The sequence below is a fragment of the Bombina bombina genome, chromosome 2, assembly GCF_027579735.1.
Source record: "Bombina bombina isolate aBomBom1 chromosome 2, aBomBom1.pri, whole genome shotgun sequence".
Lineage (NCBI taxonomy): Eukaryota > Metazoa > Chordata > Amphibia > Anura > Bombinatoridae > Bombina > Bombina bombina.
In genome coordinates, this window is record NC_069500.1 from 205,005,215 (window position 1) to 205,022,532 (window position 17,318).

Below are 17,318 nucleotides of genomic sequence, written 5' to 3' on the forward strand. Positions count from 1 at the left end.
ACTGCAAACTGCCCCCTTATTTCAGTTCTTTTTACAGACTTGCATTTTAGCCAATCAGTGCTGACTCCTAGGTTACTGCACGCGCGTGAGCACAATGTTCTCTATCTGACACACATGAACCAACACCACCTAGTGGTTAAAAACTGTCAAAATGCATATGGATAAGAGGCACCCTTCAAGGTCTAAGAAATTAGCATATGAAGCTCCTAGGTTTAGCTTTCAACTAAGAATACCAAGAGAACAAAGCAAGATTGATGATAAAAGTAAATTGTAAAGTTGTTAAAAAATTACATAACTTATCTGAATCATGAAACTTTATTTTGGACTAGACTGTCCTTTAATTCATTTACACAAGATTTAATTAATTCCATCCCACTATCAAACTCTCCCAAAATTTCTCCACCACACACATTTTCTGGACACTACTATTTACATTAATAACAATCCTATACATACCTCCCTCTTAACAAGCCTTCATACTGTCCCTAATATCTTAAATATGACAGCTTCCATCCAAAACACACCACACACTCACTCACAGCCAAGCCATAAGATACAGCTGTATCCACCCGTTACCTGCCACCCGGTCTGCAGACCGCTCTGTCCAGCAAGATACAAGTCGGGTCCCAGAACGCTAGCAACCGCTTGCTTACACAACCATGCGGTTCTAGCGTAATGCCCGATGTCCGTATATCTTAGATGTCGCTGAGCCCTAATTTTCGCACGCTTCAGTCTGGAGAAGCCGCACAGTGTATGTGATAGTCTCTGCTACAGTTACATATCTGGCAGATGTTAAGCTATAGAGAAAAACCGGGCTTAGCGACATCTAAGATATCCGGACATCGGGCATTACGCTAGAACTGAATGGTTGTGTAAGCAAGCGGTTGCTAGCGTTCTGGGACCCGACTTGTATCTTGCTGGACAGAGTGGTCTGCAGACCGGGTGGCAGATAGGCGCATCAGTAGAGCTGTTGAGGCGAAGAGGTGTTAGGTTTTTTTCTTACGGGCTAAAACATTTAAAGAAGTTTTGTTATCCAGATTAGTAAAATAGGGTTTACTATTTAAAGGCACAGTATCCTGTTATTTTTCAGGATTCATAAAATGACCAATTTCTAATATTCTTTCTCTTGTAAAGGTGTATCCAGTCCACGGGTTCATCCATTACTTGTGGGATATTCTCCTTCCCAACAGGAAGCTGCAAGAGGACACCCACAGCAGAGCTGTCTATATAGCTCCTCCCCTAACTGACACCCCCAGTCATTCTCTTGCAGCTCTCGACAAGAAAGGAAGTATCAAGAGAGATGTGGTGACTTAGTGTAGTTTTTACCTTCAATCAAAAGTTTGTTATTTTTAAACGGTACCGGCGTTGTACTGTTTTTACTCTCAGGCAGAAATTGGAAGAAGACTTCTGCCTGGAGGTTTGATGATCTTAGCGGTTTGTAACTAAGGTCCATTGCTGTTCTCACACATAACTGAAGAGTATGGAAAGAAAACTACAGTTGGGGGAACGGTCTGCAGATTGCCTGCTTTGAGGTATGTTCAGTATATTTTTTTCTAGAGAGATAAGGTCTAGAAAATGCTGATAGTTGCCTGGTATATTTAAGATAAGCCTGATACAGTGATTTAACAACAACTGGGATCATGCTTGCAAAAAGGGATAATATTCATGTTAATATTACTTAGTGTAAAAACGTTTGCATGATTTATAAATAAAAACGTTTTTTTCTCTGAGGGTGATAAATCTTTATTTGGGGCCTAATTTCCACATGGCTTGTTAGATTACTCCTAGAAGTACTTTTTTAAGGCCCTCTGACTTTGAGTGCATGGTGGGAGGGGCCTATTTTCATTTTCAGTCTGAGACATCCAGCTTCCCTGAAGGAGTCCTCTGGCTTATAGGACCTCTATAGAGGGTTTTGTTCCTGCAAAAATCTTTAAGGGCAGGTAGGAGCCACAGTACAGCTGTGGCAGTGTGTTTGACTGTTTGTTAACAGGTTTAATGTTTTTCTAATTCGTTTTTGGGCCTGAGGGGTTAATCATCCATTTGCAAGTGGGTGCAATGCTGCTTTAGTCCCTTATACACACTGTAAAAATTTTGTAGAGTTTACTACTTTTTTTCACTGTTTTGCAGTTTATGTGGTAGTTTTTTTCTCTTAAAGGCACAGTACCGTTTTTGCTTTTTTCACATTTATTAAAGTGTTTTCCAAGCTTGCTGGTCTCATTACTAGTCTGTTAAACATGTCTGACATAGAGGAAACTCCTTGTTCATTATGTTTAGAAGCCATTGTGGAACCCCCTCTTAGAATGTGAACCAAATGCACTGACCTTTCTATAAGTTATAAAGACCATATTATGGCTTTTAAAGATTTATCACCTGAGGTTTCTGAGACTGACAAAAGGGAGGTTATGCCATCTAGATCTCCCCACCTGTCAGAACCTATAACTCCCGCTCAAGGGACGCCAAGTACATTTAGCGCGTCCAATGTGTTTACTTTACAATACATGGGTTATGAATCATACCCTCACAGAGGTATTGTCCAAACTGCCAGGGTTACAGGGAAAGCGAGACAGCTCTGGGGCTAGAACAAATACAGAGCTCTCTGACGCTTTAGTAGCTATGTCTGATATACCCTCACAATGTACAGAAGCCGAAGCAGGAGAGCTTCTATCTGTGGGTGACTAATCTAATTCAGGGAAGGCGTTACTTCAGTCTGATTCTGAAATGACAGCATTTAAATTTAAGCTTGAACACCTCCGCGTGTTGCTCAGGGAGGTTTTAGCGACTCTGGATGACTGTGACACCATTGTAGTCCCAGAGAAATTGTGTAAAATGGACAAATACTTTGCAGTGCCTGTTTACACTGATGTTTTTCCAATCCCTAAGAGGTTTTCAGAAATTATTACTAAGGAATGATGGGATAGACCAGGTGTGCCGTTCTCTCCCCCTCCTGCTTTTAAGAAAATGTTTCCTATAGATGCCGCTACACGGGACTTGTGGCAGACGGTCCCTAAGGTGGAGGGAGCAGTCTCTACCCTAGCTAAGCATACAACTATTCCTGTCGAGGACAGTTGTGCTTTCCTAGATCCTATGGATAAGAAATTAGAGGGTTTCCTTAAGAAAATCTTTATACAACAAGGTTTTATTCTCCAGCCTCTTGCATGCATTGCCCCAGTCACTGCTGCAGCGGCTTTCTGGTTCGAGTCTCTGGAGGAGGCTTTACAGGTAGAGACCTCATTGGATGATATCCTTGACAGGCTTAAAGCTCTTAAGTTAGCCAATTCATTTACTTCTGACGCCGTTTTTCATTTAACCAAGCTAACGGCTAAAAATTCAGGTTTTGCCATTCAGGCACGTAGGGCGCTATGGCTTAAATCCTGGTCAGCTGATGTCACTTCAAAGTCTAAACTTCTCAATATCCCCTTCAAAGGGCAGACCCTATTTGGGCCTGGACTGAAGGAGATCATTTCTGATATTACTGGAGGAAAAGGCCATGCCCTTCCCCAGGATAGGTCCAACAAATTAAGGACAAAACAGACTAATTTTCGTTCCTTTCGAAACTTCAAGAGTGGCGCAGCTTCATCTTCCTCTTCTACAAAACAAGAGGGAAATTTTGCCCAGTCCAAGCCAGTCTGGAGACCTAACCAGACTTGGAACAAGGGGAAACAGGCCAAAAAGCCTGCTGCTGCCTCTAAGACAGCATGGAGTAGTAGCCCCCGATCCGGGACCGTATCTAGTGGGGGGCAGACTTTCTCTCTTCGCCCAGGCTTGGGCAAGAGACGTCCAGGATCCCTAGGCTCTGGAGATTGTTTCCCAGGGATATCTTCTGGATTTCAAAACCTCATCTCCAAAGGGGAGATTTCATCTCTCACAATTATCTACAAACCAGATAAGGAGAGAGGCATTTTTACATTGCGTTCAAGACCTACTAGTTATGGGAGTGATCCACCCAGTTCCAAAGGAGGAACAGGGGCAGGGCTTCTATTCAAATCTGTTTATAGTTCCCAAGAAAGAGGGAACTTTCAGACCAATCTTGGATCTCAAGATCCTAAACAAATTTCTCAGGGTCCCATCCTTCAAGATGGAGACTATTCGAACCATCCTACCTATGATCCAGGAGGGTCAATATATGACTACCGTGGATTTAAAGGATGCTTATCTACATATTCCGATACACAGGGATCATAATCAGTTTCTCAGGTTTGCCTTCCTAGACAGTCATTACCAGTTTGTTGCTCTTCCCTTCGGGTTAGCCACGGCACCAAGAATCTTTACGAAGGTTCTAGGGTCCCTTCTGGCGGTTCTAAGACCGCGGGGTATAGCAGTAGCCCCTTACCTAGACGATATCCTGATACAGGCGTCAACTTCTCAAATCGCCAGGTCCCATACGGACATTGTTCTGGCATTCCTAAGGTCTCACGGGTGGAAGGTGAATGAAGGAAAGAGTTCTCTCTAACCTCTCACAAGAGTTTCCTTCCTAGGAACTCTGATAGATTCAGTAGAAATGAAGATTTATCTGACAGAGGTCAGGTTGTCAAAACTTCTAACTTCCTGCCGTGCTCTTTATTCCATTTCTCGTCCGTCCGTGGCTCAGTGTATGGAGGTAATCGGATTAATGGTAGCGGCAATGGACATAGTTCTGTTTGCCCGCCTACATCTCAGACCACTGCAACTTTGCATGCTCAATCAGTGGAATGGGGATTACACAGATTTGTCCCCTTTACTAAATCTGGATCAAGAGACCAGGGATTCTTTTCTTTGGTGGCTATCTGGGGTCCATCTGTCCAAGGGAATGAGTTTCCGCAGGCCAGAATGGACTATAGTAACTACAGATGCCAGCCTTCTGGGCTGGGGTGCAGTCTGGAACTCCCTGAAGGCTCAGGGTTCATGGACTCAGGAGGAGGCCCTCCTTCCGATAAACATTCTGGAACTAAGAGCGATATTCAATGCTCTTCAGGCTTGGCCTCAGCTAGCTGCGGTCAGGTTCATTAGATTTCAGTCGGACAACATCACGACTGTAGCCTATATCAACCATCAGGGGGGAACAAGAAGCCCCCTGGCAATGTTGGAGGTTTCAAAGATAATTCTATGGGCAGAGGTTCACTCTTGCCATCTCTCAGCTATCCATATCCCAGGAGTAGAGAACTGGGAGGCGGATTTTCTAAGTCGGCAGACTTTTCATCCGGGGGAGTGGGAGCTCCATCCGGAGGTATTTGCCCAGTTGATCCAACTTTGGGGCAAACCAGAACTGGATCTCATGGCGTCTCGTCAGAACGCCAAGCTTCCTTGTTAGGTCCTTCAGCCTGGCTTATGTGTTTCCACCGTTTCCTCTGCTCCCTCGTCTGATTGCCAAGATCAAGCAGGAGAGAGCTTCAGTGATCTTGATAGCCCCTGCGTGGCCACGCAGGACTTGGTATGCAGATCTGGTGGACATGTCATCCTTTCCACCATGGACTCTGTCACTAAGGCAGGACCTTCTACTTCAAGGTCCCTTCAAACATCCAAATCTAATTTCTCTACGTCTGACTGCTTGGAGATTGAACGCTTGATTCTATCAAAGCATGGTTTTTCCGAATCGGTCATTGATACCTTAATATCTATCATAAGATATGTTGTAAATATCTTCATTGGTGTGAATCCAAGGGTTACTCATGGAGTAAGGTCAGGATTCCTAGGATATTATCTTTTCTCCAAGAAGGATTGGAGAAGGGTTTGTCAGCTAGTTCCTTAAAGGGACAGATTTCTGCTCTGTCTATTCTTTTGCACAAACGTCTGGCTGAGGTTCCAGACGTTCAGGCGTTTTGTCAGGCTTTAGTTAGGATCAAGCCTGTGTTTAAACCTGTTGCTTCGCCATGGAGTTTAAATTTAGTTCTTAAAGTTCTTCAAGGGGTTCCGTTTGAACCTTTGCATTCCATAGATATTAAGCTTTTATCTTGGAAAGTTCTGTTTTTAGTAGCTATCTCCTCGGCTCAAAGAGTTTCGGAGTTATCTGCTTTACAATGTGATTCCCCTTATCTGATTTAAATGCAGATAAGGTAGTGTTACGTACCAAACCTGGGTTTCTTCCTAAGGTGGTATCTAATAAGAATATCAATCAGGAGATTGTTGTTCCTTCACTATGTCCTAATCCTTCTTCAAAGAAGGAACGTCTATTACACAATCTTGATGTGGTTCGTGCTTTAAAGTTTTATTTACAAGCTACGGAGGATTTTCGTCAAACATCTGCTTTGTTTGTTGTCTACTCTGGACAGAGGAGAGGCCAAAAGGCTTCGGCAACTTCTCTTTCTTTTTGGCTAAGAAGTATAATACGCTTAGCTTATGAGACTGCTGGCCAGCAGCCTCCTGAAAGAATTTCAGCTCGTTCTACTAGAGCAGTAGCTTCCACATGGGCTTTTAAACATGAGGCCTCTGTTGAACAGATTTGTAAGGCGGCGACTTGGTCTTCGCTTCATACCTTTTCTAAATTCTATAAATGATACTTTTGCTTCTTCGGAGGCTATTTTTGGGAGAAAGGTCTTACAAGCAGTGGTGCCTTCCGTTTAAGTTCCTGCCTTGTCCCTCCCTTCATCCGTATCCTAAAGCTTTGGTATTGGTATCCCACAAGTAATGGATGAACCCGTGGACTGGATACACCTTTGCAAGAGAAAACAAAATTTATGCTTACCTGATAAATTTATTTCTCTTGTGGTGTATCCAGTCCACGGCCCACCCTGTCATTTTAAGGCATGTGTTTTTTATTTTTAAACTACAGTCACCACTGCACCCTATAGTTTCTCCTTTTTTTCTTGCTTGTCTTCGGTCGAATGACTGGGGGTGGCAGTTAGGGGAGGAGCTATATAGACAGCTCTGCTGTGGGTGTCCTCTTGCAGCTTCCTATTGGGAAGGAGAATATCCCACAAGTAATGGATGAACCCGTGGACTGGATACACCACAAGAGAAATACATTTATCGGGTAAGCATAAATTTTGTTTTTTGCACACTCTTGTTTGTCAAATACAGTAAGAGATTGGTGGGTCAAAGATTTAAGGGGCCAGTATAATTTAAAGGGCAGTTTATATTTTTTTAATATTATTTGTTATACATCATGGATTTAGAAGATGTCCAGAATGTTACTTGTGCCATGTGTTTGAATGCCAATGTGGAACCTCCTGTTCCTTTTTGTCCCTTATGCATTGAGAGGGCTTTAAGTTATAGAGAAAAAAAAAATTCTGATAAATTGTCTAAGGCGGATGATTCTCAGGAGTCAAACGATGAGATGCAATGTATGCTGCAGCTTTCTCCCCAAGCGTCACAGCCCTTAACGCCCGTCCAAGCAGTACACTTTCTAATGCGTTATCTGCTTTTCCTATACTTCAAGGTAAATGTAAAAGGAAAGACAACTACGTAGTCAATGAAGTTTCTGATGCTATGGTGGCAATTTCGGACGTACCCTCCCAAGGCTCTGAGTTGGAGGGTATGGAGGTCCTATCGGAAGGAGAAATTTCTGACTCAGAAAGTTCCTAACCTTTGACTGATTCAGAAGGGGTTTCTTTCAGGTTTAAACTAGAACACCTCAGCTTGTTACTCAAGGAGGTCTTAGTGACTTTGGACGACTGTGATTCGTCCAAACGTGTAGGGGTCATTCCTGAGAAATTGAGTAAGTTAGACAGATATTTAGAAGTTCCTTCTTACGCAGATGTTTTTCCAGTTCCCAAGCGAACTTCGAAGATTATTTCTAAGGAGTGGGAGATACCAGGTATTCCCTTTTCGCCTTCTCTCATGTTCAGAAAGATGTTCTTGGCAGATGGTTCCGAAGGTGGAGGGGGCTATTTCCACCTTGGCTAAACGAACTACTATTCCTAATGAGGATAGTTGTGCTTTTAAAGATCCTATGGATAAGAAGTTGGAAGGTCTACTTAAAAAGATCTATGTTTATCAGGGTTTGCTATTGCAACCAGCTGCATGCATTGTTACGGTCACTAGTGCGGCAGCTTATTGGTTTGATGCTCTTGCAGAGTCCCTTAAGACTGAGATCGGATTAAAGCTCTTAAATTAGCTAATTATTTTATTACTGATGCTTCTCTGTAGATTACTAAATTGGCCGCTAAGAGTTCAGGTTTTTCTATCCTAGCCCGCAGGGCCTTATGGTTGAAACCTTGGTCTGCGGACGCGTCGTCCAAGTCTAAACTTCTGGCTATTCCTTACAAGGAGAAGACCCTGTTTGGACCTGGCTTGAAGGAAATTATCTCTGACATCACGGGAGGCAAGGGACATCTCCTCCCTCAGGATAAAAGAACCAAACAAAGGTCGACAAAGTAATTTTCGTTCCTTTCGAAATTTCAAGGGAAACTCCTTTTTTTCTTCCTCTAAGCAGAAAGGAAACTATTCGCAATCCAAATCCACCTGGAGACCCAACCAATCGTGGAACAAGGGTAAACAATCCAAGAAACCTGCTGCTGCTTCCACGTCAGCATGAAGGGTTTGCCCCCGATCCGGGATCGGATCTGGTAGGGGGCAGGCTTGCTTTATTCATTCAGTCTTGGGTGTGAGATGTTCAGGATCTCTGGGCTATAGAAATAGTGTCTCAGGGATACAAGTTGGAGTTCAAAAATTCCTTTCCCCGAGGAAGATTCCTTGTTTCAAGACTATCTGCAGACCAGATGAAAAGAAAGGCGTTCTTACATTGTGTAAGAGATATTCCTTCCATGGGAGTAATTTGTCCCGTTCCGATACAGGGACAGGGTTTTTTATTTTATTTTATTTTTTTATTAAGGTATCATATACATACAATAAATGTCATATGAAACACAACAAAATATAGATAAACAAGAGTACATAAGATAAGATAATAAGTGAACTATATGTAATGTGCCACTCATTACATCCTTCCAAGTTCTGCATTGATGTATATTAATATTTTATTTATAACCAACACATGGTACAGTGATAAAATGCATATCCATGACGCACCACGCAGGGTGTAGTAAGATAATATACGATTGACAAGGCAATATGGTATACAACAGCGTATTTTTACCAGATATAGTAGCACGCAGAGTTCACATTCGTTTTGAAAACTGCCAAAGATGTATATGAGTTAAAAAGCGTTTTGGCATATGTACTCCCCTGCATCATGGTGTTGGGGTTTTATTATTTTGTAAACAAACAAACCAACCTAAACCTAATTTAACATAAAATACAAACACACAAACCAAACAAGCAGACTAACCCATTCACACAAACAAGGGGTAAGTAGTCTCTCCACGTAGGCGTTGAGCCGCACAGCACGAGCAGTCTACTGCACAGTGCCCCATTCCACGTTAGTAGCCAGGTTTCTAGAGGTGTGGGATAACAAATTAAGCTAAATGATAAATGTACACAAAGAGCTGATATACTTCGTCACTTGGGTAATAGTGCCGGTAAACTACTAGTGGGGTGTGTTGTCTGAAATGTGGCATCCTGTGCTGCACCGGGTCTACACCTTACATTCATGCAGTCATCCCAGATTAAAGTATAAAGTATAGTAATCAGTTTCAAGCTGCTGGTATTTAAAGTGAGAGGTGTTTAAAAAAGAAATTTAAGTAAGTTACAATGAAACATCTATGCACATCGTATTCATAGTTTGAGCATAATGACTGATAAATTTAGAATTAACGTTTTGCAAAGTAACTCAACTTGTGCACTAACCAAAAATTTCTACTGCCTTAAAAATGATAACACAAGCCGTCACAATGCACAAGAGCTCCCAGCCACAATATAGGGGTGCTTAGTGAAATGACCGCTTTTATACAAGATGGCGTGCATCATGGCGATTCAGTCAAGTTATATTGATGAAGAAGTGGACATGAGATCGGGGCACCTCTGGTAAAAAACTAATGTGGGCTAGTAAACTGACCCGTAGCATCTCCGCTCTTACCAATAGAACATATAAATTCCACAATAGAGCAGAGAGGCAACAGGTAAAAAAATGTCCTTTGGAACGGAAAGGTTAATAGCAACCGGTAACCCAAGTGAGCTACAACTAATGTTTATATCTAAATAACAATAGCCAACAGGGCTAAAACAGACAGTATGCGGTTCTAGAACAATTCTGTCAAAAATGAGCAGGAGGGGTTCACAAGGGCTCCGTGCGTGCAGGAGCAGGAGTCTCATACGGTTTGTGATGCGCAAATTTTTCTATCAGATGTTACACAACCAGTGCTGTGCAAGGTTCCAGGGCAGTGTTCCATCAGAGCGGAGTCTCATAAACAAAGTAACAGAAGAGGCCAACAGGGCCAAAACAATAACGGGATGCATGAAACCGTAACAGCTCACTGTAGTGGGTTAGTAGACTGGTTCCCAGTAATTGCTACATAGTAGGATGAGTACTGCAAGAAGCCTTGCGAAATTTTTCTAACATTGAGCATAGTAGGAATAAATGAACCAGGCTGCGTTTATTATTCAAAGCGTTTGCTTAAGTCAGACAATCAGGAGAGCAGCCGACACCTTTCCACCACAACAAGCTCAGCCAATACCTCTCCTGTGCCGCGGTGCGGATCCAGCTCTCAGTAAGCTCAAATTAGCAACCTGTCTTGAGAGCGATGGGAATGAGGAATGCAAGTCCCATAGAAAGAGTCCCCCGCGGTCTGCAAACGGCTCTGTACCTGTTTCTTGTAACAGCTGAGTCGCCAACAACAACCATCCTCTGTGTGATATTTTACTATGCTGGCGGTATACAGCATGGGGGATTGCGTTGTTCAAGAGCTGATGGGCAGAAAAATAAGTGCCATGATCCCGCTGCAGCTTAGATGTATTACCAGTAGTTATGGCGATCGGCATTGTGTCCCCAACGGCTGTAATTGCTTCTTTTCCCTTGATGCTCACTGTGAGCTGAGTGGCACGTCGGGCAGACAGCATTTTAGATAGGTTTGAGTACTGGTCTTGTCGGTCTCTGCCATCAGCGGTGGGGAGATATTGTGTGCTGAAGATGTTGCTAGCTGGATTTGCAGGATCAATGGTACAATAGTGAGCCTGCTCTTTACTGCTTGGTCCTGCTGAAATTAGCCCCAGTGCAGGCGGCAGGGACAGCAGTAAGCCTGGATCGGTGGATAAATCAGCGGCCCGTAGGACTGAGGGAGGTTCCCAAGTCTGCAGCGTCTCCACTGGAGCTCCAACTTGCGTGAAAGCAGAATTTGTAAAGCCCCTCACTATCTCATGCGGGCGAGGTGTAGCATCATTTGTGATGTTTAGCGAAGCATGACCACAACGGCCTGAGACATTTCTTTCCAGCAGAAGAGATTGTTTATTTGGTTGTATTTCTGCGCAGAGATCTGTGCAGGCTGTCAGAAGGTGGTCCAGTTTAGGTATAAAAACGGCTTTAAGTTCAGCGAGTATCTGAGTGGCCATGTCCAATCTACCAGTGGTAAATGTTTCCATTGTGAGGGGGTAACTATATACACCTTGGCGGTAGAAAGCCCGCCACAGCGCCAAACGTCCTTTTCTTCTTTAACTTGCTTCTCAGCGGCCAAGGGGTGATGTTTCTTGATCCAATTTAGTTCCCGGGCACAAATTTTGCCAAGGGATATCTGGATGGGTAAATATATGGTCACTTTTCTCCCAAAGTACACGGAGCCTCAGGATTCAGTGGCCATCTTTAAACACCGCCTACCGGAAGTCCCTGCATTGATGTATATATCTATACCTATTTTCTTAACTTAAATACACCACATTAGATAACCTGGCTAACAACTCAAAGTCATAACATTTTCATTATATCAGTCAATTCATATATTAAGTTATATATACAAGAAACCTAAACGGTTAATTTATAAAAGCATAAAACTCAAAATTTGTATCAGAAAATAGTTTGCAATAGCGGACCATAGCCGCTCTCAAAATATCCCAGCTTTACTACTGAAAAAATAGAATCACCTCCTTCACAGTATAAATATATGATTATTAAATAACTAAATAGGTGTAAGAAGAGCTTGGAACTATATATTTAACAGCGAGTAAGCGCCACTTAAAGTTGAAATAAGGGGGGGGGGGGAGTGCAAATCAGAGCAAAACCTATTATAAATATGAACAAAGTGGAAATGATTTAATAGGCTGCCATTCAATATGGGGTGCCATGTGATATGGTCACTTTACTTTTGGGCCTGTTGACTTAATATAATTTTATATACCTCCCAAATAGTGTATGGGCTACCCTTAACCCCAAGCAATATATCTTGGAATACTGGAGGTGAAAGAACTAAAGTGATATATGGTCACTTTACTTTTGGGCCTGTTGACTTAATATACTTAATGTAAAGTGATTTATGATATACACATAAGACATTAAGGTTCATAGCAGACCACACGCTGCTGGTTAACAATCTCATATAATAGACTGGGAGAAAATATGGGGGGAGTTTTTACGCAAAACAAACGTTATGGATCCATGCTTCTACCCTTTTCATGCAAGAAACCTAGCTTAAAATTATATATAAAGATATGAACGAGTCCCTTTTAATCTGTATATAAGATAAAAAAAAATCTGGTATAAAAAACTACAACAAATTAAGAACCTAGATGAGCCAAAGATTTCAATAAAATATAGGATCATGTCGACATATCAATATATGCCGATGAAAAATCTGCAGATATATTTTACCAAGACCCGCACCAATATTAGAGACCGTCATAATTAATCTGAGAATACGTTTTGCCTGCAACTTGAAACATATTCACAGGACACCGTCTCGGCCGCCAACAGTACCCCACAAACATGAAATAATTTGGCAGAAACTAGGCTAATGTAATCTAACCTATTAACTAGGGTCTAACTGTCTAGAGTATAAGTAATAAAGCCCACTTTGGAATGATAAAAATAAGCTATATACCCTAAATGTAGTCAAAGGTCTGGTGTGATAATGCTTTTGGATTGCATGAAATCTTAGAGATGCTATGCTTCATATCAGTCCCCTAATACAAATATGCGAGTACAAATAATATATACTTTATAATCTAAGGGAGTTATGCACATCCCAGGGTTAATAGTTAGCAACAGACAACCATTCAGCATGTTAAGCAGTGACATATACATAAGCTAGCTATTGACAAATCTGTTAATATCATCCACAAAAGCCTATTCAAGTATGATATGAAAACCCTGAAAGTGTGGACTATGTAATATAAGTCAGAAAAACAGGTGACATGTGGTGCAAAATGGTTCCTAGGATATCCCAGGAATATGTCCTCCTTATGTGGGACCTATATGTGGAGCCACACGAGTATTAGCAGATATATATAGAGCCATCAAGTGCATAACATACTAAATATATTGTAAGAACCAAAAAAGAAAAAAAAGAAAAAAACACTTCAACAGCGTAACAAAAGTCAACTAACATAAACTTGTAAATATATTTATTATAACAGTTGTCTATAGTCGAGGAGTGTGAGCCAAGATGCATAAAGTCTTAGTGACTATCCTCCCCTGGACATCTACGTAATTTACCTCACCCAATGCCAATCCTAAATGATGTCAAAACACTGCTACAACCTACATTTAGTAGGACCCAGCACCTGTAGATCATAGGACTTTGAACTTTCCGGCTACCAAAATTATGCAACGATCCTCTGCTCTTTCTCAGATCTGCAATTGAATGGATGTCAGCCCCAAGTACCTTAAAGTTTTCGGCATCCCCTGCCAGGAGGCCAGCCTTAGCATTCCGGACCATGAGTACTAGGGGCTCTGCACAAGGATCACTACTCAGCACACCGGAGCCAGATCTATCTATAGAACTTGGCTCTCTGAACTTCTAATACAATGAACCCCGGTGTAGTTCCCCTTCTGGCACAGAAACCCATGGCGGGTGACGGTGTATTTGCCCCATGCATTGCTGTTCGTATTAAGCTCTAGAAGTGTTGGGCTGTAGAGAATTGCACTGCCCACCGTAATCCAATAGATCTGCGAAATTAGGGTCGGGGCTCTGGTCATCTGCGCCACTCTCTTCCTGGTGCACTTGATACGCTAGGTCTGGAAGTTTAGTCAGTCCCATAAGTTATCAGTGGATCTCTTTTATGGCGCACAGTCGCTCTCAGCTCCACAGTGAGTGATTGATGATAGGCGTCCAGGGAGATCAGTAGGTTGTGCAGCGCAGATAGAATGTGCAGCTCCATAGAGTATCTTAAGGCTGGGTCAATGTGCGGTAGCAGACAAAAAGAAACACAATCGGCAGTAGCTATTGCACATGTATGTCCTCCAAGATGGCGACTTATCCCATGTAGTCAGATCTTCAGGCCAAAAAGTTCTTTGTGTTATTGCGATGTTGAATACCTTATTTCAGTAACTCATGCCTTTTGCCCTGAACACTAGGACTCAATCTAGATAAATAGCATAGTATAAGGCTCCTTATCAAGCTTAATATGGTTATTTATTCGGTCTAACAGTAGGAGCTCTGAAAGAACATGTCTTGCTGTTTCGGCTGCTAGCTCCACCCCCCCCCAGGGACAGGGTTTTTATTCAAATCTGTTTGTTGTTCCCAAAAAGGAGGGAACCTTCAGGCCTATATTAGACCTCAAGAGTCTAAAGAAGTTTCTCAGAGTTCCATCTTTCAAGATGGAAACTATTTGTACCATTCTTCCATTGATCCAAGAGGGTCAATTTATGACGACAGTGGATCTAAAGAATGCATATCTTCATGTTCCTATCCACAGAGATCTTCCTTTCGGTCTGGCCACCGCACCCAGAATTTTCACAAAATTCCTGGGGTCTCTGCTAGCGGTTCTAAGACTGCGGGGCATTGCGGTGGCGCCTTATCTGGACGATATTCTAATCCAGGCGTCATCTTATCAGAAAACAAGGTCCCATACTGACATTGTGCTATCCTTCCTGAGAACCCAGGGGTGGAAGGTAAATCAGGAAAAGAGTTTAATTCCGCAGACAAGGGTATCATCCTTAGGAACTCTAATCGACTCTATATCGATGAGAATTTTTTTGACAGAGGTCAGAAAGTCAAAGATTCTGAATACATGTTGAGTCCTTCACTCCACTCCTCTGCCGTCAGTGGCTCTGTGCATTGAGGTAATCGGATTGATGGTAGCGGAAATGGACATCATTCCGTTTGCTCGGTTTCACCTCAGACCTCTGCAAGTTAAGCATGCTCAGGCAGTGAAATGGAGATTATACAGATTTGTCTCCTCAAATAACCCTAGAACAAGAGACGAGGGACTCTCTTCAATGGTGGTTGACTCTGGATCATCTATCCCAGGGGACGTGCTTTTGCAGACCTTCATGGGTAATTGTGACAACGGATGCCAGCCTTTTAGGATGGGGAGCAGTCTGGGGCTCTTTAAAGGCTCAGGGAGTATGGACTCAGGCAGAGTCTCTTCTTCCCATCAACATTCTAGAGCTGAGGGAGATCTTCAATGCTCTTCTGGCCTGGCCTCAGTTGGCTTCGGCTCAATTCATCAGATTCCAGTTGGACAACATAACGACAGTGGCTTACATCAATCATCAGGGAGGAGCGAGGAGTTCCTTGGCGATGACCGAAGTAGCCAAGATAATCTGGTGGGCGGAGGCCCATTATTGCCATCCGTCAGCGATCCACATCCCAGGGGTGGAAAACTGGGAGGCGGATTTTCTGAGCGACAAACCTTTCATCCGGAAATATTTTCCATTCTGATTCTCAAATGGTGTCGGCCGGAATTGGATCTCATGGCGTCTCGTCAGAATGCAAATGCCCTCGGAAGGAGGTCATGAAACGGGGGATTTTAATATACATAATAATGTTTATTGTGGTTTTTGCTGCACTTGTGTGAGATGAGGCTCTGTCAGTGTGGAACAGCTAGAGAGAGATTGAGGCAGGTTTTTCTTTTACAAAGATATGACGAGTCCACGGATTTCATCCTTGTGGGATATTAACCTCCTGCTTACAGGAAGTGGCAAAGAGAACCACAGCAGAGCTGTATATATAGCCTCTCCCTTCCCCTCCACCTCCAGTAATTCTCTTTGCATGTGTTATACTAGGAAGACATGGTAAAGTGAGGTGTTAGTTTTAGTTTCTTCAATCAAGAAGCTTTTTTATTTTAAATGGTACCGGTGCATACTATTTTCCTCAGGGGGATATGGAAGAAGATTTCTGCCCTAAGGTTTGATGATCTTAGCATTTGTAACTAAGATCCACGCTGGTTCCCACAAGACTTATGAAGGTAACCATGAGACATCTTCAGTTTGGAGACCGGTTTCATGCTACAAGCAGCATTAAGGTATGTGCAGCCTTTTTTTCTGAGGAGACTTGGTGTATCAGAACTGGCTGGCATTATTTCCCTGTATGGGAATGGGGTAAGCAGTAAAACCTATTTTAATAAGAGGGGTGTTACTGGAGTCCCTATTTTATATTTATCAATAATTGATATTTGGGCATTATGTGACATGGGAGAAAATATAAAAAACTATGTTTTATGTTTATTTTTGGCACTTAAAACTTATTGGTTTTATGCTTGAGGGTTATATTGTGTGTGTATTTTTACTTTAGTGCGAAACTGCATTTCCATGCGGTGTTGTTTGGGCCTACTCCAACTTTTGACCTTAAGGGGCGGAGCCTATTTTGGTGCAATTTCTTCAGGCTTAGCAGCAGCAAACAGTAACTCGGTGGCTCCTGGACTGTGTAGCTGGTCTGAAGGTTTGGAAACTTGATTCGAAGTACCCTGGGGGCAGGTAGGCGCCACAGCAGAGCTGTGGCGAGGTGCAGAGTATATTTTTATCTTTCTTTTGACTACATGTTGATATAAGTACTTCTAAAGCCTTATTTCTGCCCTTGCTTCTGGGTGCAGTAATTTTTGGATTAACCAACGATATTAAGTTAAATTTAGGAATAATTTAACGTTTTATTGTGCATTTTGGAAAAATTGTTCACTTTTTCTTTTCTTAAAGGCACAGTACACGTTTTTTTCTAATGTTTATTTTAAGCTATAAATAAGTGTTTAAACGACTTTTGTGATATTACTAGTCTGTTCAACATGTCTGACATTGAGGTTTCTCATTGTTTAGAAGCTATTGTACAACCCCCTCTAACATTGTGTAACTTTTGTACTGAAAGGGATTTACAATGTAAAAAGCATATTTTAAATAAAGTAAGTGTGCCTAGGGATGATTCTCAGTCTGAAGAAAATCAGGATATGCCATCCAATTCTCCCCAAGTGTCACAACCTTTTATGCCCACACAAGCGAAGCCTAGTACTTCTAGTGGCTCTAATTCCTTTACTCTGCAGGAGATGGCTGCAGATGGTCTACATACTATGGAGTTTGGGTAGCGTAGCCTTATTTAAGGTTTGATCGTATACAAATATCTATGCCTGATGAAACAGTGGTAACAGTGAAA

The 17,318-nt window shown here is 42.3% G+C and overlaps 1 protein-coding gene across 2 annotated transcripts in view; it reads left to right on the plus strand.

Moving 5' to 3' along the window:
- ZFYVE16 (zinc finger FYVE-type containing 16) overlaps window positions 1-17,318 on the plus strand; it is a 645,028-nt gene that overhangs the window by 541,270 nt on the left and 86,440 nt on the right. The window lies entirely within an intron of this gene.